At 39.9% G+C, this 24,378-nt stretch overlaps 1 protein-coding gene across 4 annotated transcripts in view; it reads left to right on the forward strand.

Annotated features, from left to right (window-relative positions):
* Nucleotides 1-24,378, forward strand: part of TRPC4 (transient receptor potential cation channel subfamily C member 4) — a 166,073-nt gene that overhangs the window by 72,595 nt on the left and 69,100 nt on the right. The gene's annotated exons all lie outside the window — the stretch shown is intronic.

The following is a 24,378-nucleotide window of genomic DNA, read 5'->3' on the forward strand; positions in this document are numbered from 1 at the left end:
CAACCAAGGGTAATGAAGAAGCTGGTGGAAGTGCTCACCAGGCCACCTGACACCATTTATAAGCAGTCCTGGCTATCAGGGGATAGTCAACTGGCATTTAGCTGATTGAATATGAGCCAGCAGTGTCTCAGGTGTCCAAGAAGGCCAACAGCATCCTAGCTTGTATTAGAAGTGGTGTGGCCAGCAGGATTAGGGAAGTGATCGTCCCCCTGTACTTGGCCCTGGCAAGGAAGCACCTTGGCTACTCTGTTCAGTTTTGGGCCCCTTGCTACAAGGACTTTGAGGCCCTGGAGTATGTCCAGAGAAGGGCAACAAAGGTGGTGAAGAGTCTGGAGAACAAGTCTTCTAGGGAGCAGTTGAGGGAACTGGGGTTATTTAGCCTAGAGAAAAGGAGACTCAGGGGAGACCTTATCGCGCTCTACAGTTACCTTAAAAGAGGCTATAGCAAGGTGGGGGTCAGTCTTTTCTCCCAAGCAACAAGAAATAGGACAAGACAAAATGGCCTCAAGTTGCACCAGGGAGGATTAAGCTGGATATTAGGAAAAAATTCTTCACTGAAAGGGTTGTAAAGCATTGGAACAGGCTGCCCAGGGAAGTAGTTGAGTCCCTGGAGTATGGAGTAGTTTTGAATCCTTGGAGGCATTCAAAAGACATGTAGATGTGGTGCTTAGGGACATGGTTTAGTGGAAGATTTGGCAGTGCTAGATTAATGGTTAGACTTTATGATCTTAGAGGTCTTTTCCAACCAAAATGAAATGAAATGATCTTAATTATAACCAAGAATCAGTGCATTTAATTAAAATAATGGTATATTCCTTCATTTTTGTAAAAATTTTCCAACCATTATCTTCAGATTTGGAAGTGCCACTGAATCTTCATCTTTAATGTTTCCCTTCTTCAAAAAAATAAATAAAATAAAATAAAAATCAGATCTTGTTAAAACTTAATATAAGCTCTGCAGTCTACTGACCACTCAGCTATTGGGAGCTACTTAATATCCATAAGTGATGTGCTTTGCATTTCAATGACCACAAAGGTTACAGTAGTTTTAAGCTGATTATCAATATATGGATACACCTGGTGCCATCTGGTGACTACAAATGAGGCATGTATATTTAACAGCTTTGAACTGTATTTGACTCCTACCGTTATTCAGTTTTTGAGTGAGGTTTTTATGGTATACATCAACATAACTAAGGAAAAGGTTATTTGTCAACTGCATTATATTTTCTACACATTTTAGCTGCAGCAGCTGCTACAGAGCATGTAAAAAAAAATACAATTTAAGGTGAATGAATTGAAGAAACTTGCCTGAGTACTTTTAAATTATCAGTTTTTCAAAGCCATATGTCCTGAATTATCTGCCAAGACACTTGTTGCTTACCCTGATAGTCAAATGCCAAATTAAGAAGGGAAAAAGACCACTGTTCTTTAAAAATTAGTATCTGTCAGAAATATTTTTATATTATTAAACCACATACAGCATCATCCACAGATGGGATGCGGGTTAGGAAGCACAAAAAAAAAAAAAAAAAAAAAAGGAATACAATAACTATATCTAAACCACAATATGCTCTGGTGGTTGACAAACCCAGGCATCAGTCTCTACCTGGGTGGCTGACTGCCTAGATATGCATTTATATTCAGGGAAGAAGATAGCAGCCTCCTGAGGATGCTACAAAACACAGAAGTGAAACCGAAGTCGTAGTTATTTAACTTGAATCTATGTAGCACCATATTACCTGACAGTCTAGATTTAGGGCACTGGAACATAAGTGCAGTGTTTACAGGCATTGCCTGGCTAGCAAAAGCACATGGTAGTGCCTTCCTGTTTACTGTTAGAAAATGATCTTGTGACACTGTCAGTATTTTGACAAGTGGACACCCTGGAGATAGCTTTCTGCAGGTGTCTGAAAAAACCACCAGGCTAATGCCAGACTAGCATTCACAAACTTAAGGGGATTGCTAGTGGAAGGAGTACTTCAGGACAGGGAGAGAAGTGATCATAGTGGCATGTTGCTGGCTCACTTGTTCCATGGTGTGGAAATCGATTAACATGAAAATGTTGCTGGGCACAGAGGGAGAGTTGTGGCAAGGAAGTTGGAGGGTGTGAGTTTCTGACCTCTGCAGCACTTTTCCAGTCCATTTGGAACTGAAATGTTAGTAGCCATCAAAGCAGCCTGGGTAGTACATCTACTATACAGCAGATTGCTTGTTGTGTGGGTGGCTGAATGCACTGATCAAACATCACTCTTGCATTGCCTTCAGCAGTGGTGCTTGTGTCTTCAGTGAGACATATCCCTGTCTCCTGTCCACTGTTCTGTTTTCTCTATTAATAGGAGGATTTTTTTCCTTGTACATTAGTTCCTCATACATCACCTCTTCATTTACATGGTGTCCTCTCAAGGTACATGATACTAAATTTTTCTTATCTTTTGTGTACATACTTTCTGAAGCCCTAGATTAGGAAATGCTTGTCAGAATTGCTTCAATTAATTCCACCTTTGAAAAAATGTTGTGAGATGTGCATTTCATTTACAGAAGGGGGAAAAAAATAATTAATTAGAAAAAACAAAACCCAAACCTCAAAAACTTCATATCTACAGAATGAGTTAAATACACTCAGCATGTGTCTTGATGAACAGCCTATTGCATACTGGTGCCAGAAACAAGGTGAGAGTCTGGCATGTGTTTAGGAAGTGGTAGAAGATACCGATACCTGAATTAGCATCTCAACACCTTTATGATTTTCCTTGCCGTTTCAAGACTACAAGTTAGTGAAGATGGAGATGATTGCAGCAGGGCTTGTCAATGCCACTTGGCTACAGTGGACTTGGAAATGTCCATCCAACTACCCCGAAGTAACATATATTCACTTTACAGAATCCTCTTCCACCACCCCACTTCTTTCTATGCCTTCTACTAACCTGGTTAGCTATATTAGGTTGCACTCAGAGCTCTCTGTTCAAGTTTCTGATTTCACTACAGTGTTCTGAGACTCCCTCAGGAAAAGTATAAGGATAGTTACCATTTTCTCTCCAGGTAGACTCGTGAGCAATGTTTCTTCCTCGGTTTTTAAGGACCTCTTCAAGTAGCTTCTCCAGGCATGGTAGACTACAACGGGCATATTTCTGAGCAGCCGAATAAAAGGGATAGTATGTTTTAGCCTTTATGACTAAGCGAAAGGACTGAAATTAAAGGGATTAAAGTTTGGTGACGGGGGTTAGGACAGCAATCTTGACTGTATGTTTTTATTTTACACAGATGTAGCATCTGGCAGAGATAGGTGAGATAAGTATTCAAGAAGATGACAGCTCTGATACTTTTCTTACTAGATGTGAATCCAGCCATCTAACTCAGCCAAATATATATTAATGGTGCTGTATGCCACATGCACAATGCTTGACATGGATATTTTATCTATGTGTGAATAAGAGGATCCAGGACACATTGGAATTCTGGGTCCCAGAGCATGATGTGGCAACACCTTCACTCTGGGAGGCCCTAGTCCATCGTCCCACATTTGGGTGTTGAAAGAGCTAGAAGACAGCTACAACAGGGTCTGGCTAACTCCTTGCTCTGGATGACAGGCAGAGCAGCAGCTCAGAGCTTGCTCTGGCATTTATGTGTATTAGCAACCAGCGTGTACTCCTGGACAGGAAGAGTTATGCCAGAGGATCAGCTGGCTGTCCCAGGATTTTTTATGAGGTGGGTTGAAGGGACATTATTGTGCTGTCACAAGCTAAAGTTATATTTTATAAATCTTGATGTCTTTAGCTGATTGATAATTATTTGGAGTGGAGGAAGGCAGAAGAGAAGAGGAGATGTTGACAAAAAAAAGATGTGTTTCACTTGACTCTATTGCATGCAATTCTCATTAGAATAAAACAAGACTGATCATATGTTCAACATTTGTTTTTTGTTGTTGTTGTTTTGTTGTTTTATTTTGTTCGTTTTTAGCAGTGTTGCCATCTAGTTTGGGGGAGAATACAAGCATGTGGGAGAACAGCTAGGGAGAGGACTGGTCCTATGAAAGCATGTGTGAAGAGTGTTGCACAGTATAGTATCTAAACCACTGAGGCATTGTGCTACTTGGATGTTCAGGCACTCACTTAAACTGTCTGGGCAAGGACACAAATAGCAAAGCTAGGCAGCTTTTCAGGCAAAGTGCCTTCAGTCTGGCAGCATCCCAAAAATAGATAAAAAGTCTCAAGGTGAAAAATCAGGAAACAGCATGAAAGCAGCACAGAGCCTTAAGAGTCATTTTCCTTGACTGAGATGGTAGCAGCCTAGATTTGACACTTCTTTAACAGCTTCTGGGGCTGACAGAGCTCTTGGCTCCTGAGAAATTCCCCACATGTGGCCTCATCTCCCACTTAGTAGGCTCTTAGTAGACCCAGAGTATTCAGTTAGCTTCAGTCCATTATTTTCCTTTCAGGCCAAATGAGATGATATCATTGTCCCAGCTCTGTGTTGCCCCACAACCTGGTGGTGTTTGGGGGTTGTACCTCCTCATAGTAAAAGTGCAGGTCATGATGGAGAGGACCAAGTAAATATGTACAGGTTGTAGGCCTAGCTCACCTGCAATGGACTTTTAACCACAAAGATGTTGGATCTGATATTTTAAAAGGTTATTTCAGATTTTCACCTAATTACAGAACTGGGACTTATTTTGATGAAGCTGGGGCAGAAAGAGAAAGATTTTATGAGTACTGCATGATGCCTTGTAGTTTTTCTTATGTTTCTCCAGTAACTTTGGAAAATATCAGTCACAGTCACTTGTGTAATGCTCTTCGTCTATTGAGATTAAAGCATCCCTTTTGTTTTGAAAATGTCTCCCACAAAAGTTCATGAACTAAGTGCCTTTTTGAATGTTCTGATTAATGACAGTCTGGCTAGTAAGGAGTATGGAGGAGGCAAGCGAAGCTATTCTGTAAGACTTCAAGTACATAGGCTTGAAGTGGAATGTGAGGACACAAAGTTGAATCTTCCCACTCTGAGTGGGTAGATGAGTGTTTTTTTTATTTTTTAATTATTTTTTTTCCAGTGACATCTTATTAATTGAAATTCTCTGGCAGGTTTAAAAATATTGATAGACAGAGATGAATGGGAGAGGCTGTGTAAAGTATAAATCAGTTTATTAATGAAATTGATATAGAAGCCTATCCACATATTCAGTCTTTAATACAACATTTTGGGCACATGAATAAAAAACATGTAACTCTTAAGGAGAAATGTACCATAAAGGCATAAATGACTAATTGCACAAGAGATGGAGATATGGATTTAGAAAAGTAATGTTCTTTGATTCTTTTTTAGAGAGAACTGTTTTCAAGTTCAAAAAAAAAAAATAATAATAATAAAAATAAGCCACAAGTGACATTACATCTTGGCAATAAACTCACATTTTCTATGTTTATATGCATCAGCGGTAGGGGAGGTGGCTGTATAGGAAAAAAAAAAAAGTGACAATCACTAAAGAAAGACTTCAGAAGCTGATATTGGTGCCATCAAATAGAGCTGTTGGCAACTTCAATATTCTACAATATGCACCCATCACCTGGTAACAAATGCTAAAGCATAAATTCCAAATGTGAAGCACTGTCAAACAAACAAACTAAAAAACAAACAAACAAAAAATAAACATGCCAAAATATGGGGGGAATGTGATAGTTTCTTGAACTGTACAAAACGATGAGCCATTTTGTTATTGGCAATATACATATTGCAGGATCCTTAAGACTAGATTATTGGCGGGTAGCAGTATCAATGGTAATTTAAACCAAGTATAATCTAATCCTCCATTTTAGCAGTTTGCAGAATTAAAAAAAAAAAAATGATGATGACAAATATACATTTAGTTCAAAGACAATTGGTGAACTAAACTTCTACCCAAACTCTAAATGTTATCAATTTGGAATGATTAAATTATTTTCTGTCATTATTCACTTGCTTTTTCACACTTCTTGATTTTAACTTATCCTGCAAATAAAAGCACTTTTCTACTGCAAGGAGATGCGTGAAGATTAGCCATAAACAATTGAAAATCTAAAATATATTAAAATCTTTAGAAAATTGAAAATAAATCAAAATCTCTAAAGGATTTATGCAAAAATGAGATCTGTAGAAAAGTCATATTTCTTCTCAACAGTTCCCATAGTCAATGCTGTCTTCCTTTCCCTTCTTTTTATATTTGTTAACTGCCATTTTATGACACTCACCCAAGTTTACTATCAGAATAGGGACAGCATACAAATATAAAACAAACAAACAAACAAAAATTCCAAAATCGCTGCCTTCTACAGTTATTAGACCCTGTACTGTCATTTTCCTAAACCCCCGTGCCTGGAATCCATTTGCCAAACCTGCCTGCCTTTACTTCCTGTTAACTCAACAGCTATGCAGACAGTTTTGACTAAAGATTCTGATACTTTTGATGCTTGAAAACAATCTAAAAACCCAGCTTTGACACCAGTCTTATAAATCTATTAAAAAAAAAAAACTGAGAGGTTCAACAAACAAAACCTTCTTTGACTGAGGTAAGGTCTAGAAATGCGCACAGCCAATTACTTTTCATTTGGCTGGGCAAGTCAACTTTTGAAGTTAACAAATACATAAACATTCAAGAAGCAATGTAAATAATCCACTGCCTCTTCTGACTAGAGCAGCTTCTCAGAGGACAATTAATGTTCTTGTCCATGATGAGATAGACTAAGATATGCATTATATATAAGCAATATGTATACAGGTATATTTATGTAAGGGCTGGGATGTCCAGCTCATGATTCAGATTCCTGAAGCTGACTGCAATGTAGTACTAGAGCCGTGTCTTTGTGAAGAGATGTCTTCTGCCTCAGGACAGCCTTCCTGGCCTCCACCTACACTGCTGTCCAAATCTGAGTGTTTACCTTAAGCTATGAAAAATAGTTCTCTAGACCTTATTGACTGAATTGACCAGGGGCCCAAATCGGGGGCTCACAAGTCGTTACCAACTGATATGTGAGGCATTCTAGAGACATTTCAGAGATGAATATGGGGCTGTAAATTACAACACAGGACCTCTGAGAGACCAGTGCCTGTCTGGAGTGGCAGGTGGAGGTCAGACAGGACACCTACAGAGATATCTGCAATTGCACCTACATGGGGACAAGTGAGCTGGGTCCTAGATTTGCTTTGGGTTTAATGGAAGCTCAAAAACCTAACTCATATGTAGCCACTATAATTAAGTGTTTTCAACTGGAGATAAATCCCGTCCCGTAGGTCCATCTACCACATATCCTTGCTCTGACAATAGCCAATGAAGAAGCCCAGGAAAGATTCTAGGAACAGGACTACCAGAGAGACCTATCCTTGGAAGAAACATTTTTTTCAAAGGCACTGCAACTCCTCATGGATGCAATCTTCCAATCCAATGCTGCAAAATGGTTTGCTGAAATTGTTTTTCAAAGAACATTTCTAAAGAGTTCTTCCTCATCTGTGAGCCATGTGCTGAAGTGCATTTACTCGGAACTTGTCTGTGGAGATACCTTCTAAATTAGTTATATGCAAGGAAAAGTAGCATTTGAGGGACTGTTTCAAGGTGACTGTCTTTGAGAGTCAGCCATGCAATCATCAAATTGGTCTTTAAAATGAATGGCTTTCCAAGCCTTCAACCATGGGAAAACAATATGAAAATATAAAATCAAACAAACAAAACAAAGCAAACAACAACAACAACAATAACCACAGAAACATGCTATTGTTGAGGAGCTTGCTCATGTGTAGCCCTCAACACTCCACCATCAACTTTGCTCTTGTCACAGGGCATCTTTTGTCAAATTGTTCTACAAGAAGTGAAATTTATGAAATCTGATTTTCACATCACTATGTGCATCACGATAGAATTACCTTTGTTTTTAATTAATTATGAATGCTCATGAAAGCTTTTTAAGAAGTTGGTGCTCTCATTATATATATATATATTCTTTGGTAGGTGTGTGTGTGATTTTTCTGGTATTTATTAGTATAGTTGAGCTGACACTCCAGAATTTTCTTAAGACCTCAATCATCCACCTCCAGAGCATTTTCAGGAAATTTGCGGGAATTTATTACTTCTAATATTCTTTCCTGTTAACATTCAGCTGGAACAGCACAACAAATTCAAAAATCACAGTGGGGTGTCTGACAGAGTCCATTAACATGATTACAGAGACTTATTTTTCTTAGATGACTACCAATTTACCCTGTCAATTTACCAACCACTTTCTGGATGGAAGATTCACGTCACATATTGTACTGATAGAAGTCTTAATTGCACATCATGCCAGTGTCAAGATCCATATCTTCTACATCTTCACCCTGGACTGGCAGGAGGCAAAATTATTTCTCCTTCAAATTAAGCTAGTAGAGGCTGGTACTAAAATATTATCAAAGTCCTCAGGCTTGTTACCATGTGTGAAGCCTTCTGGCAGGAAACAGGGAAACCTGAAATATTCACCACCAAAACCTTGTATTTCATGTTATGTACTGGCCCAGATGTAGTTGAAAATTTACAGAAAATTGAAAAAATTCTGACACTCTTTTATTTGCTACCGGCCTTGTGACATCACCTATAAGCACAAGTAAGCTGGCTGGCCAGTTGAAATTTCTCTTTCCTGTTAATTTAAATCTCTGCTTATTAGTTCTCTGTAACTACTGTGTACTTAATAGAGTAAAAATATATTTTCTTAAACAACAAACAAACACACAAACAAACTTTTTACATCTTAGAGCATCGTAGAATTAGAATCATAGAATGGTTTGTGTTGAAAGGGACCTTAAAGATCATCTAGTTCCAAACCCCCTGCCATGGGCAGGGACACCTAGCATTAAAACAGGTTGATCAAAGCCCCATCCAACTTGGCCTTGAACACCTCAAGGAATGGAGCATCCACAGCTTCCCTGGGCAACCCATTCCAGTGCCTCAATGCCCACATCGTGAAGAACTTCTTCCAAATATCTAATCTAAATCTACCCTCTTTTAGTTTAAGCCATTCCTCGTCCTATCAGTACACCCCTTGACAAAGAGTCCCTCCCTGGCTTTCCTGTAGGCTCCCTTTAGGTACTGAAAGGCCACTATATGGTATCCCTGGAGCCTTCTCTTCTCCAAGATAAACAACCCCAAGGCCCTCAGCTGGTCTTCATAGGAGAGGTGCTCCAGCCCTTTGATCGTACTCATGGCCCTCCTCTGGACTCATTCTAATACTTCCACATCCTTGTTGTGCTGGGGGCCCCAGAGCCGTACACAGTACTGCAGGTGGGGTCTCATGAGAGCAGAGCAGAAGGGGAGGATCTTAAAGCATCCATCATTAGGGAACTGAACATGGATGAAGTTATCATTAACAAAATGTAGTTGCCAATCCTTTACCTCTCAAAGAAAGTTCAATTTTTCCATGCCATCATGGCTGCATGAGCTTCAGTCTCCTCTATCACACACAAGCAAGTCTTGTTCTTCATCTGTCAAAAGTTGGAAAACTTATAGTTTGATGGTTGGAAAGTTAGAGCTGCTGCTAAATAACAAACCACTAACTGAGCAACATACCAGAAATAACATAGTTATGAAACTGCTCACTATAATATTTCTCTAAATCCTCTCCATGGTTTATGGGGGTTTTTCTCTGCCGTACTCTTTTGCATTCGTCATAATATTTTGAAAATACACAGAACATTTTTTCCTTAAGTGTTTTGCAAATTTGTCTGATTCCCAATTTGTTCTTTGAGTGTATAACCTTTTTAATTTTCTTAGATGTGAAGTTTACTTCCCAGCTGTGAAGATATCTCAAATTAATTTATAATGCTAAGTAATTGCAATCAGCTGTAAAGAAGTTTAGCTAATTACTGCCCTTCCCTCTGAAACACTTTTACCTCCTAAGCAGTTTGTTGATTTCTAGAGATGCCACAAATCTATTATTCCTCTTTTTTCAAAAGCACCTTTTTAAAAACCATCTCTATCATTCCATAGCCAGCAGGACACCTTTTCTGTTTCTAGACCTGTGAAGCTCAGGAAATAAACAAAGGATCCATTTCAGACTGTTAGAACCCATTTTCTACCATTTTTTTTAAGACCTCCCTGGAAAAGCAAGTCAGTTTCCTTCTGTCTCCCCCACTGAGTCTTGGAGCCAGCCTGGGAGAAGACAAAAACTAGGGAAGAGCAAGAGCTTTTCTTCTGTGGTGGTTTTGATCTGCTAGAGAGTAGGAAAATCTTGCAGAGGGACCTGGACAGGTTGGATCAATGGGCAGAGGCCAATGGGATGAGGTTCAACACGGCTAAGTGCCAGGTCCTGCACTTTGATCACAACAACCCCATGCAGTGCTACAGGCTTGGGGAAGAGTGACTGAAAAGATGTGCAGAGGAAAAGGATCTGGGGGTGTTGGTTGATGCTTACCTGAAGACAGGCTAGAAGTGTTCCCAGATGGCCAAGAAGGCCAACAGCATCCTGGCTTGTATCAGGAATAGTGTAGCCAGCAGGACCAGTGAAATGATTGTCCTCCTGTACTCTGCTCTGCTGAGGCCACACCTCGAGTACTGTGTTCAGTTTTGGGCCCCTCACTACAGGAAGGACATCGAGGTCCTGAAGCATGTCCAGAGAAGGGCTACAAAGCTGGTGAAGGGCCTGGAGCACAAGTCCTGTGAGGAGCAGCTGAGGGAACTGAGGGTTTTTGGTCTGGAGAAGAGCAGGCTCAGGGGAGACCTTATTGCTCTCTACAACTACCTGAAAGGAAGTTGGGGGGAGTTGGGGGTCGGCCTCTTCTCACAGGTAACTAGTGATAGGACTAGAGGGAATGGCCTCAAGTTGCTCCAGGGGAGGTTCAGGTTGGAAATGAGGAGACATTTCTTCTCAGAAAAAGCAGTCAGGCAGTGGGATGGGTTGCCCAGGGAGGTGGTGGAGTCACCGTCCCTGCGGGTGTTCAAGGAAAGGTTGGACCTGGTGCTTAGGGACATGATTTAGTCGGTGACATTGGTCGTTGGGGGACAGTTGGACCAGATGATCTTGGAGGTCTTTTCCAACCCTAATGATTCTATGATTCATCCTGATGGCTACCTAACCTACAATACATAGCTCTCTCACTCCCTCTCCTCAAAGGAATTGGGGGAGAAGATACAGTGAAAAGGGTCTCAAAGACTGAGATAAGAATAAGATTTCTCACCAATTACTGTCACAAGCTAAGCAGACTCAGCTTAGGGAGAGTAATTTGTTTCCTATTACTAACAGTCTAGACCAATGAGAAACTAAAAGCAAATTTAAAACACCTGCTCACCTCATGCTCACCCTCATCCCCCATCAACCCTCTATCTCTTCCTGCTAAGCAGTGCAGGGAAATGGGGAAGGGGAGTTGTGCTTAGACATAATGCTTTGTTATCTGCTGCTCCTATATCTTTGCTTTCTTCCCCTGTTCCAAACTGGAGTCTCTCCTACAAGATGTAGTACTTCTTGAACTGAAGCTATATGGACTTTCTACAGACAGAAGTTCTTCAAGAACAGCTGCAATATGGATCTGTACCTTGGCGTCCATCCGTCAGTACTGAGCTGCTCCAACATTGGTCCATCATGGGCAGCAGCTACCACCAGGCCTCTTGCTCCACCGTGGGCTCCTCTACAGGCTACAGTGTGGAGATCTGCTCCACTGTGGTACTCTATGAGCTGCAGGGGGACAGCCTACTCCACCAGGGGCCTCTCCACAGGCTGCAGGGGAACTTCTGCTCTGGCGCCTGGAGCACCTCCTGCCCTCCTTCTGCATTGATCGTGGTGTCTTCAGAATTTTTTCTCCCTACATTTTCTCCCTCCTCTCCCAGCCGCTTTTCCCCTTTCTTAAATATGCTCTCACAGATGTGCAACCAGCATTAGTCAGCTTCGGCCAAGTATCTTTCAGAGCTGGATGGAGCTGACTCTTATCTAACATGGGGCAACCTCTGGACTCTTCTCACAGAAGACATCCCTGCAGCACCCCTGTTACCAAAACTTTGCCACATCAACCTAATTTTTCTAACTGAAGCAGAAACACAGGACCTCATAAAAGAGAATGTCAGACATAAACATAGTTAAAATGATTTTGCCTTTACAAACCATTTTGCCTTTCAGAAAAGAATCTGTGCATGCATTTAAGAAAATTCTGTTGAGAAGGACCCAACCACGTTTACTTCTGAATATTCAGAAAGTTTTGATATTTGCTTTTTTCATAATGCTAACTTTGTGAGAGGCTTATATGAGTTTTATTATGATGTGACAGAAATAATTTGAGTTCTCCTTTAATCATTTCCATAATAAGATCTTTTTTCTTCCTCAGATCATATTTTTTTTTTCCAAACCATTTCCATCTTCTTCTTTCACTGTTCTTGAGTGAAAACAAAATTATTTGCTTGTCATTTTTCATTATGAACACTCAAGGAATGTCCAGAATTCCCACTTGAGAAACTCTTCTTTGTCTTGTTTCAAAAAGATATGCAGTGAGAGAGCAGGTAAGAGTTGCAGAGCTGGAAACAAGCTCAAACTATCTTGACAGTCACTTATCGTGTGTCTATTTTCAAGTCATTTCCCACCATTGCTCAAGATATTGACGTTGACTGCAGGAAGGACATATCCATCCACTAATAATGCTCACGGGAAAACACTAATTGAAAATGACCATTTTTATGTACAGGCTGTATTTTGGATCAGCTCCCAGACATACAGGGAGGAGAAAAAATGGAAAAAAAAAAAAAAAAAAAAGGAAAAAAGGAGAGAGAAAGTGCTGAAGGCTTTCTCATCAGTCACACCCAACAAATGCATGTTCCAAATCTATCAACTCAAATATCTTTTTCTCTGATTCCATCTGGAAACTGTCATCAATTCATTTTGCAAGATTTTCTTTCCATTCTCTACTCCCCTTTTTCAATAAAATAAATCCATACTTTTATCACAGCAGGAAGGGTTCTGAAGAAAGTAATCAAACATACTCCTTGTAAGCACTGAGAAGAAAACCTGAGTACGAGTAGCAGCCTACCTGGATCTATCAAGAACAAATCTTGTCATAACAATATAATTTTCATTCATCACCAGACAGCAAGCTATGTAGGTTGGGGCAAAGCATATCATACAGCTTGAGTTTTGTAAGATTTCAGAACCTGTCAATCAAAATATGGTCTAAGAAGAAAACCACAATCATAGAAGTTGCCAACAGTCCTCTGTAAAACATGATGAGTGAATCAAACAGAAGGATGAAATGAGCAATTCTGTAAGGGTGTATCCCAATCAATATATGCATTCATGACATTTAAGATGAAAGAGAGAGAGGGCATGTTAAATCTGTAAACAACATAAAACTGAGGGGATCACAAAACTGTTGCAGGACACAAATAGAATTCAGGATGATCTTGGCAAAGAAGATAAATGATTTCTGTAAAAAAATAAAATAGTTCAGTAAGGAGTACAAGGTTACACATGAACAGACATAGTCAAGTATAAATTGAAATTGAATATGTTTAAGGCAACAATTTTGCATGGACAATTTAAAAAAGACCAATAGAAAATGGCTAGACAATACCACGTTGGTGTGAAGAAGCCAATATCATACTCAGTTGCATCAAAAAGGGCACAGAATACAAGTAATGTTAATTTGTCCTCTGTTATACTGAGAAGTGGTAAAGAATGTGCAGAAGGAAGTAAGAAGCTTCATAAAATTAGGAAATATACCCCATAAGGAAGTCTGAAGCAAAAAGTGTGTTTAAAAGAGAAAACAGAAGGTACAGTAAAGAAATAAAATATTCTCTGTATCCACATTTTATAGAACAGGTCATTATAGGCTTAATCTGCACAAAGGTAAAACAAATTAAATATCAGAAAAGTTACCTGGAAAGAGTGCAACATATCCACTCACTGCTGCAGGCCATCATGGGATAATGCAAATCATCCTTATTTAGAAAAGTGATGTTACTTTCAGTGAATTACTAAATGTTATTGTATTTGTTTATTTATTTATTTTAAATATATCAATACCTTTTGTGCAATATGGCTGGCACAGTAAATGGAAGTCATTAGTCCATGCTGTGATTATTGAGGCACAGAAATTGATTTAGCTGTAATAGTATGAACATGATAAAGCACTAAAAAAACGTTATGGTATTTTCAGTGTAACTGATAAGAGAAAAAAATACGGTTTTGAAAACCCACCTTGTACTTGGATAAAATAGAATTAAAATAACTCAGACTTGTAAATTGAACTACAAAATTCCTATATATATGACAAGATAAGCACTAAGGACAACTTAATGTGACAGGGATTTAGTATTGGCTGTGGCAAGATCCCTGTTCCTTGTCATGTCCCAGCTAAGCTGAAAGCAAATTTTCAGCAAAATAAATGGACGTGATATCACATGGTATTCTAACTAACTGGGTGTGGGGGGTGCGTGTGGGCAGGGAGTTAACCCTTGTGAACAGGAATGCATATTATTAGCAAGTAAAGACATATACGCCTGATCTCTGGACATATTTATGGACCTTATGTTGTACACTGAGAAAGGCTGTCAGGAGAAGCAAAACTGGCAGCTCCCTGCCCTACCAAAAGGAGACAGAAAAAAGCAAATTCCTAAAGGTAAAATATTTAGCATAAACTGTTAATATCTTCTCCTTGCAAATTCTGGAAAAGTGGATAGAATTATAAACCCAGTTCTTTTGAAAAATATCCAACTTGTATCCTACTGGTGCAGGTTGTGAGGCATGCATTATGGTTGGTTGCAGGTTGTATTAGCGTGGGATAGCTCAGCCAACACATTTTGAGCTAATTCATAGCATAGACTGCTAAATAAATTCTGTTGATCCCTAGGCTAAGGGAAGTATTACCCAACTTGAGCTATCTAAAGTTAGGTGTTTCTTGCTGGAGTTGCCATTTGGGTGAAAGAACATCTAGAATGTATGGAGCTCTGCCTCCGCGTGGTTGTTGAGCAAGTCAAGAGCTTATAGGTAAGGGTTAAAGGACAGACTAACAATGGGGACACTATTGTGGGCGTTTGCTACAGGCCACCTGATCAGGAGGAGGAAGTAGATGAGGCCTTTTACAGACAGCTAAAAGCAGCCTGGAGATCACAGGCCCTGGCTCTCATGGGGGATTTCAACCACCCTGACATCTGCTGGAGGAACAACAGTAAGGCACAAACAATACCGGAGGTTCCTGGAAAGCTTTCTGACACGTGATGGAGCAGCCAATGAGGAAAGGCGTTCTGATGGACCTCGTACTAACAAACAATGAAGGACTGGTTGGAGATGTAAAGGTTGGGGGCATCCTTGGCTGCAGTGACCATGAGATCCTGTATTTCAGGATCCTGCAAGGAGGAAGCAGTGCAATAAAATTGCAATCATGGACTTCAGGAGAGTTAACTTTGGCCTTTTCAGGGGTCTTGGAAGAATCCCATGGGATCAGGCCCTAGAAGGAATACAAGATAGATTGTTAATATTCAAGGATCACTTACTCCAGGCTCAAGAAGTGCATTCCTATGAGCAAGAAATAGAGCAGAGGGGGTAGAAGACCTGCATAGATGAACAAGGAACTCCTGACAAACTCAAACATAAGCAGGAGGTGTACAAGATGTGGAAGCAGAAACAAGCCACTTGCGATGAATATAAGGATGTTGTCAGAGCATGCAGAAATGTGACAAGGCCAATTTGGAATTAAATCTGGCTAGGGATGTCAAGGACAACAAGAAGGCCTTCTTCAAATACATCAATAACAAAAGAAAAACTAGGGAATATGTTGGCCTGCTACTGAATGGGGCTGGAAAACTGGTGACAGAGGACAGAGTGAAAGCAGAGATACTGAATGCTTCAGTCTTCACTGCCAAGACCAGCCCTCAGGAATCACAAACCCATAAGAGCAAAGAGAAAGTCTAGAGAAAGCAAAATTTTTCCTTGATTGAGGAGGATCATTTAGGCAAATGTGACATCCACAAGTCCATGGGTCCTGCTGGGATACATCCATGAGTTTTGAGGGAGTTGCTAGGCCACTCTCAATCATCTTTGAAAGTTCATGGAAATCAGGAGAGATACCTGAGGACTGGAAGAAAGCTAATGTCACCTCAGTCTTCAAAAAGGGCAAGAAAGAGGACCCAGGGAACTACAGGCCAGTCAGCTTCACCTCAGTCCCTGGCAAGGTGATGGGACAGCCATTCTGGAGGACTTCTGTAAGCATATGGAAGTCAAGGTGATCAGGAGTGGTCAGCATGGATTCACCAAAGGGAAATCATGCTTAACCAACTTGACTGCCTTCTATAGGGGAATGACTGGCTGGATACATGAGGGGAGAGCAGTTGATGTTGTCTACCTGGACTTCAGCAAGGCTTTTGAAATGTCTCCCATGCTATCCTCATAGGCAAACTCAGAAGTGTGGGCTGGGTGAGTGGACAGTGAGGTGGATTGAGAACTGGCTGAATGGCAGGTCTCAGAGGGTTGTGATCAGTGACACAGAGTCTAGTTGGAGGCCTGTCGCAAGCAGTGCCCTGCAGGGTTCAATACTGGGTCCAATATTGCTTAATTTATTCATTAGTGACTTGGATGAAAGGATAGAATGCCTCCTCAGCAAGTTTGCTGATGATACAAAACTGGGAGAAGTGGCTGATACCCCAGAGTACTGTGCTGCCATTCAGAAGAATGTCAACAAGCTGGAGAGATGAGAAGAGAGGAACTTCTTGAAATTCAACAAAGGTGAATGCAGGGTTCTGCGTTTGGAGAGGAATAACTCCATGAACCAGTAAGGGCTGGGAGCTGACCTGCTGGAAAGTAGTTCTGTGGAGAAGGACCTGGGGGTGCTGGTGGACAACAAGTTAAACAAGAGCCAGAAATGTGCCCTTGTGGACGAGAAAATAATAAATAAAATAATTAAAAATATAATAATAATAATAATTAAAAAAAAAACCTCCAGAATTTTTTGTTCCAAAAATTCCACACAGAAATCTGATGTTTTAATAATTATTTTTTGCTAGATCTTCTTGACATGAATTCATAACTGCATTTATATCCTGGGTCAAAAAAGTGGACCCAGCTGGGAAAAGAAGCTGAAAGAGATGCTCTTCCTAGGCAACCTGGAGTTACTAGCAGAACTGTGAACAAAACCTGAGTTCTGACATCCAGATGAGTTGTCCAGCTGCTATTGCCTTAAACCAAATTTACTGGTTTTCCTCCTGAATAAGTCATTTTTTCTGTTCACAGCATCATTTAGAATCTGACAGAATATACTTCCATCTCAAAGGTGCAACCCAAAGAAATCATCCCACCACAAAAGCTGAACTTGTGGTTAGAATTTCAGCTAATTACTCCTTCCATTTTGCTGTGAACCAGTCCATGATTTAACCCAAATGGGTTATTTTATGGCTTTATGTGTCTAGCATTTTGAATGTTAATTTGAGGTCTTCATATATTTTATATAAGAATCAGTATCTTAATATTTTAAACATACATTATTTAAAAATCAACCTTTCTTTCAGATTCAAAAAGATAAGAATCCCTTAACCTCATATATGTACTGCTCCATTTTTATTATCTCTGTTGCTTGTGGTTTGAATACAGAGAAAAGTGAAAGATGAGCATTAAGCACCTTGACAGCATTGAGCTGAACTGAGTGTGAAAATGTTAAAGGATACAAATTGAAATGAAACCTTCTGTGCTGAATTTACATAGGCAGCATTTCAGCTGTTTAATTAGTATTCAAAGTGTGCATTCTGAAGAAGTTATAATATCTCTAAAAAGTTTCAGTACTCATTCATAGGTTCCTGTACATTTACATCTAGCCATCTAGCCCCCCCAGACTGTTGTCAGTTAACTTACAGTTCCTTTGAGCAAGGGTGAGCTTTTATGAATATGTCTGTCTATGAAAAAAAAAAAAAAAAAAAGGTATAGAGACAGGATTTTGTAAAAGAAAGAAAAATATTTCAGTGGCACATAAAACATGTGGTACTTACATCCCCAAATAGTTTAGGAAATGAAATGAGTCCAAGGGCAATTAACAAGTTGAATCCTTTTCAGAGAATCCAGGGAAGCTGCCTATGGAAAGCAAGAAAATATGCCAGATGGCTGTTATCTGGCATGTATCACACACACTGCTCTGAAATTATATTTTTCCTTAGCTCAGTTTGATGACTTCCTTCCACTTGTCTGCCAGTGGTGCTCAGTAACCAGGCAATATTCCAGCTGTGCAAGGCACGGTGAATACACTGGAATGGGGAGTAGGACCTTCAGTCACATCTTGGCCACTATTGCCTCCCTGCAGTTTTTGCAGACTTGTGAGGATGGTTTCAGCAGAGCTTTCAGGATAGACTAAATCCATCCCTTTCACTGGTGTGACAACTGAATTCAAGTTGTCTTGAAATTATATCTTCAAGTTATTAAAATTATATATATAGCAGTTTATCAGCAGCTTGGTACATTTGAAAGGAGTAGAATTAGGGTGATTTTTTTTCAATTTTTCTTGGTGGAACAACTTCCATGATCATAATGTGTTTCAGCTGATATTATAATAATATAGAATCAAAGAAGGGAAGAATTCAAAAAACTAGAGTCTGAATCAGATAACTGTATATGCATAGAGATATCTTGTATGCCGTGGGCTGTACTGAAATTCAGAGTTCAGCATTTTCAAGGTGTTCAGTTGATTAACAGCTACAGAACAAGAGTTATGAAATAACTGATGAGCTTGATAACAAACCTTTATAATATTAATTTCCTAATATATTGTGGTACTGCATCAGAACAAATATGCATTCATTTTGTTATTTGTCATATATATACGTATTTCCTTTGCTTTAGTTTTTTCCTCCTTTTTTCCATGATTCCTTCATTCATGCTGTCATGATTGACATAGCTCACTAATTCATTCATCTAACTACTTGCAGCCATTGCAGGATTTGCTTCCCTTTTACGAACAACAGGCAAAGTAACTGTAAATAAATAAACAAAGACAAGACTTAAGAAAACTAAATAGGAACTGAGCTATCCAAGGAAATAGATTGCTTTACATAGATTCTGAGCTTCTGCACTTAAAAACTAAGTAAACGGGCATTTCATTTTTCAGTCTTTCTGTTAGAATACTGCAGGAATGAGGGCTATGAGAAACCTAGATAGAAGCATGGACAGACCTGGGGTTTCAGTTCCTTTTTCCAAAGTGACTATTTATTTCCTGAATACAGAAAACAGATCATAACAGAGCAATTGGTCTCTCTACCTTGATATCATATTGTTAGGAACAGAAAATGTCTCAGACCTGACTGGCGTTAATTTAGACTCTTTCTATCATAGCAAAGGGAGTTTTCTTCACACAGACCATACAAGGAACTTAAACACATATTTAAGAGGGTTGTTCCACTTGGTACCTAAAAAATTCTTAGATATCTAAGTCCGACTGACTCATTCCCACTTACAGCAAGCACAGGGGAAAAGAATGCAACAAAAAGCTCATGTCCTTGAGCAATGAAATGTACAGACTTTGAACTATGCTTTCTTCTTTTCTGTTTTTTTCCTACTCATCCCCATACAGATATGCATACAAGTATGCAATCCTCAAACTGCTTTGCTCAGCCATATAAATAATGTTGAAGTAGAAAAAAATCAGCAAAATGTAAGAAGGCAAAAATCATTTGACCTTTCTAAGTTTAAGCAGTCTCACACTTGATATATTAACTGCAAAGTGTATCATACATTCACACAACTTCTAAGCCTTGGGGAGTTACAGTCACAGTCAGTGACTGTAAAACCCAGTAGCTTTCCATCCTCCGAGGATTTAAGGAATATTCACATGTTTTCTGTGACTGCTCTGTCAAAGATTAAGATTGGGTGGCTAATATCTGTGAGTGCTGATTATTTGTTTTGGCTTATTTAAAAAGAATTGTTTTCAGTAGTTTGAAAGTAAAATTCTTCATAAGTCTGGTGACTTCAGAGCAAGTACAAGATCAACAGTTAAATACAGAAATATCCTGAGTGTCTTGAGAGCACTCAAAACTTCAAAATATAAGTACTTCATTATGCTGCAGATGAGGGAATAATTTGACCTCATTGCTTTGGCTTTCTTTATATCTTTGGTTTAAATGAGTCGGAAATCTTAAAATAGGATGTGAAGGATCAGGGGTTAAACTCATGATGTAATTAAAATTGCAGTCTTAGGGTTTGCCCTTTAAGCTTAAATGTTTCTGTAAGTTAAGGCTGAAATGATTTAATGCACACTACTATATTTGGGTAAATTGTGATGGTACGAATTCCAGAATGTGTGCATCAGCTGAGTTCCTTTAACATGAATGATTTTGATAAACTATGAGAAAAACAAGCAGCTTTTGAATTAAAGGACCCCATATACAAGTCAATCATTGTAATGCCATGTTGTTTGGAGCTTTGTCTCTGTTAACATTTCAGAGAAGATTGAGGTTAATGACATGTTATGATAGCCTTCAGTCTGGAAGGGCTGGAAACAAATATTAGTTTAGTACTGTCAGACAGTACAAAGATAATAACATCCTAAGTGACACAGGAATACCCTGAGCAGTCAGTGAATTTGGAGCTATGTCTTTTTATCCTTGAGCTTTCTGCCCTTCCAGCTCTCACTTCTGTGCTGTGGTACCCAGATCTCAGGGCCAAGAGGGGAGTCTCACTAGTTGTGGCAGATGCTGTCAAAGCACAACATATTCATCCCAGTAACATTTGTTCAGCCAAATGATAGCCCAAAGCTTGCTTCTACTAATGCAGATTTCGAGCCTCTACTGCCATTTTCTTTTTTCTTTTTTTTTTCTTTAGCATAAAATTGTTGATTACAGTTGCAATTTAGAGAGCAGAAAAAGCGTGTGTGCGTGTGCTCTTTTTTTTCCTTTTTTTTTCCCCTATATAATATGTAAGTAACAGAGAAGATAAATCTATGATTGAAATAACCAGTGAGGTTTGGGGGTTGGAATTGTCTCATTTTGCTCACTGACACTACCAACAAGCGAGAAAACAGATATGGATTTCAAGTCCCAGACCAAACTGGACAGGCATAATGAAGCAATCCAGTCCCCAAGGTGCTCCATGCAGTAGCTAGCCTGGAGGTGCCAGGTAACTGTGGGTTTCCAGCACTGGGAGAGACCTGACAGAACAATGTAGACAGACAGACAGAGTTCTCTGAAAAGTCACATGCCTGGGTTGTGCTCTTGTCCTGACCATAACTGACACCAGGAATAGTGCAGAGACCTTCTGCTTGTACTTGTATCTGAATGTCCTCTCCAGCCTTACATAACTCTAGTAAATTCTCAACCAGGTTCTTTACTTCCTGAGTAATATTTGAACCCATATATTGGAAGAGTGACTGATATCATATACCTGGACTTCTGTAAGGCCTTTGACAAGGTCCCACATGACATCCTGGTCTCCAAATTGGAGAGAGATGGATTTGATGGGTGGGCCATTCAGTGGATAAGGAACTGGCTTGAAGGTCGCACCCAGAGAGTGCTGGTCAAGTCCAGGTGAAGGCCGGTGACAAGTGGTGTCCCTCAGGGGTCTATCCTGGGACTGGTACTTTTTAAGAACTTTATCAGTGACATAGACAGTAGGACCAAGCACACCCTCAGCAAGTTTGCAGATGACACCAAGCTGAGTGGTGCAGCTGACACAACAGAAGGAAGGGATGCCATCCAAAAGGACATGGACTAGTTCAAGAAGTGGGCCCATGTGAACCTAATGAGGTTCAACACGTCCAAGTGCAAGGCACTGCACGTGGGTCAGGGCAATCCCAGACATGAGTACGGACTGGGAGAAGCACTCATTGAGAGCAGCCCTGCAGAGAAAGACTTGGGGGTTCTAGTGGACGAAAAACTTGATATGAGCCGGTAATGGACGCCTGCAGCCCAGAAGGCCAACTGCATCCCAGGGCTGCATCAACAAAAGAGTGGCCAGCAGTTTGAAGGAGGTGATTCTCCCCCTCTATACTGCCCTTGTAAGGCGTCACTTGGAGTCCATGTCTGGGGCCCCCAGCACATAAAGGATGTGCATATATTAGAACGGTCCAGAGGAGGGCTACAAAGATGATCAGAGGGCTGATCAACTTTTTTCACCTATGAAGAAAGACTGAGAAAGCTGGGGATGTTCATCCTGGAGAAAAGAAGGCTCCGGGATGACCTTATTGCAGCTTTTCAATGCTTAAAAGCGGCTTATAAAAAAGATAGAGAGCAACTTTTTGCTCAGTCACATGACAGGACATGGAATGGTTTTAAACTAAAAGAGGGGAGATTTAGATTAGAAGTTAGGAGGAAATTCTTCACTCAGAGAATGGTGAGGCCCTGGAACAGGTTGTCCAGAGAAGCTGTGGATGCCCCATCCCTGGAGGTGTTCAAGACCAGGGTGGATGAGGTCCAGGGCAACCTAATCTAGTGGGTGGTGTTCCTGCCTATGGCAGGGGGTTGAAATTAGATGATCTTTAAAGTCCTTTCCAACCCAAGCCGTTCTATGATTCTATGATATGATTCTATGATTCTATACACACACTATGCAAAGGTGTTACTTTTCATTTGTAGTTCAGAATACGGAACATGAAAGCAGAAAAGAACTTGCTCAGGAACTGTTGGGTTCACAACTGCCTGCTGTAAACATCCCCCATAAGACATGTGGGAGGACCGTGAAGGTGGCAGCTCCTTCTGTATGTGGTCATGAGGGTGGGTGGGCTAGCTCAGATACCCTGCAGCCCTGCTCTGAAACAACCTCTGTGCCAGCTTTACCCAGTGCTACACAGCTAAGTGTGTATGTTTGAAAGCGTGGGAAGGGAGAAGGTGTTTCTGCCTGTTGACTCCACGTACTGTCTCAGATCTGGTCATCAATACACTATGGCTAGGCAGAGACTTTTTTCACTAGGGATGTATGATTATACTCCTGAAGGCTGGATCTACGCTCTTGACTTTCTACCCCATTTTACTTGAATAAGTGGCCACCTCTCAAAGTAATTCTGATTCAACTAATTACTGCTTGAGGCCCTTGTTTTACAGCCCACACACATAGCAGCTCTTCTACATAGATGCAGTCCCATTGAACAAACATGAGTTGTTTAACATGCAAAACAGCTAAAAAATGTACAAAATACACACTCATTAGAAAGAGGGAGGAAAAACAAACAAACAAACAAAACGAAAAAGCCATGATCAATTGATTTTAATTATGGATTTAGATCCACAGACTACTATTTGTTTTCAGTTTAATTTCATTCTAGTTTTCTTTTGTCTTGCATTTCTGCCTGATTCTGTGCATTTCATTTTTTGCACCACTTCTTTCCCTCCCAAGACTCAAAATGTAGTTCATCTCACCTCATTCTAATACTGCTCTCATATGCTTTACCTGTTTCTTATTAGCTTCTCTTGGATGTTTTTCCACTTGGCAATGAGCTAATACTGCTGTCATAAGACTAATTTCAAATATTTTTTTCCTCCCTCCAGTGGCCATATACTTCCCTAGGCTTCAGCTAACTTTTAGTCAGATGTTTTCCCTTTCCTCCTCCTAAATAAGCATTGTCACTCGAAGCACCTTGCTGCCTTCTTGTAGCATGACAAAAGTCACACTGCGCATCTGCTTCCAAGATAGCTACAAAATCAGAGAGTAGTACTGTGAATACTGTCCATGTACTGTTCTACTTGTTGTGCTGATATACTGATAAAAATACTATTTCCTAGCAGCACTGCAAATCTATCAAGAGCAAGCAGTCCTGTCCTGTCTCTCATTGCCAGTCTGTGTTGTAGAATTGCCCTATAAGGTCTTACATGGGAATATCAGTAGTGAGCAGAGATGCACAAGGCAAGCACTTCAACTTCTGGATAATGCTAGCAAGTGGTTTTTGTGTATTCTGTACTTTGAACATTGTGCTGACTTTCAGCTTGGAAAATCCAGAAATGGAATAGATGTGCTGTGTTTGTCAGTTCTCTTCTGCAACGATATGACTCAGTCGTGAATAGACTGAAAAAGAAAACAAGTCCTGAAGTTAAAATTGAGTAATAAAAGAGAAGTGCTCTAGATCATATAATGATCTAAAATATGGAAGGAAGACAGACTGAAGAAACGTGATTATATGGTGACGGATACATACATCAGACAAATCTACATATCCAGATACATATGATACTCATGAGCTTGGATTTATATTGGTCACCTTCCACCTGATGCAGATTGAGTTTGCACTTGGTTGCTGAACTAAGAACCAAAGGTAGTCCATAAGCAATGCTGCCAATACCATTTTTTTTTTGATTAATTGGCTAATCACACTTGCACGGCTTCATTATACTAGTCTAATAAGATGTCTTGATATATGAAAGACGTTATGAGTCAGATATTGTAAAATACGGAAACAAACATAAAATGAAAGATCTTACAATCTTCTGATAAAATACAGAACACAGCAGAAATT

This window comes from Cygnus olor, chromosome 1, assembly GCF_009769625.2.
Source record: "Cygnus olor isolate bCygOlo1 chromosome 1, bCygOlo1.pri.v2, whole genome shotgun sequence".
NCBI lineage: Eukaryota > Metazoa > Chordata > Aves > Anseriformes > Anatidae > Cygnus > Cygnus olor.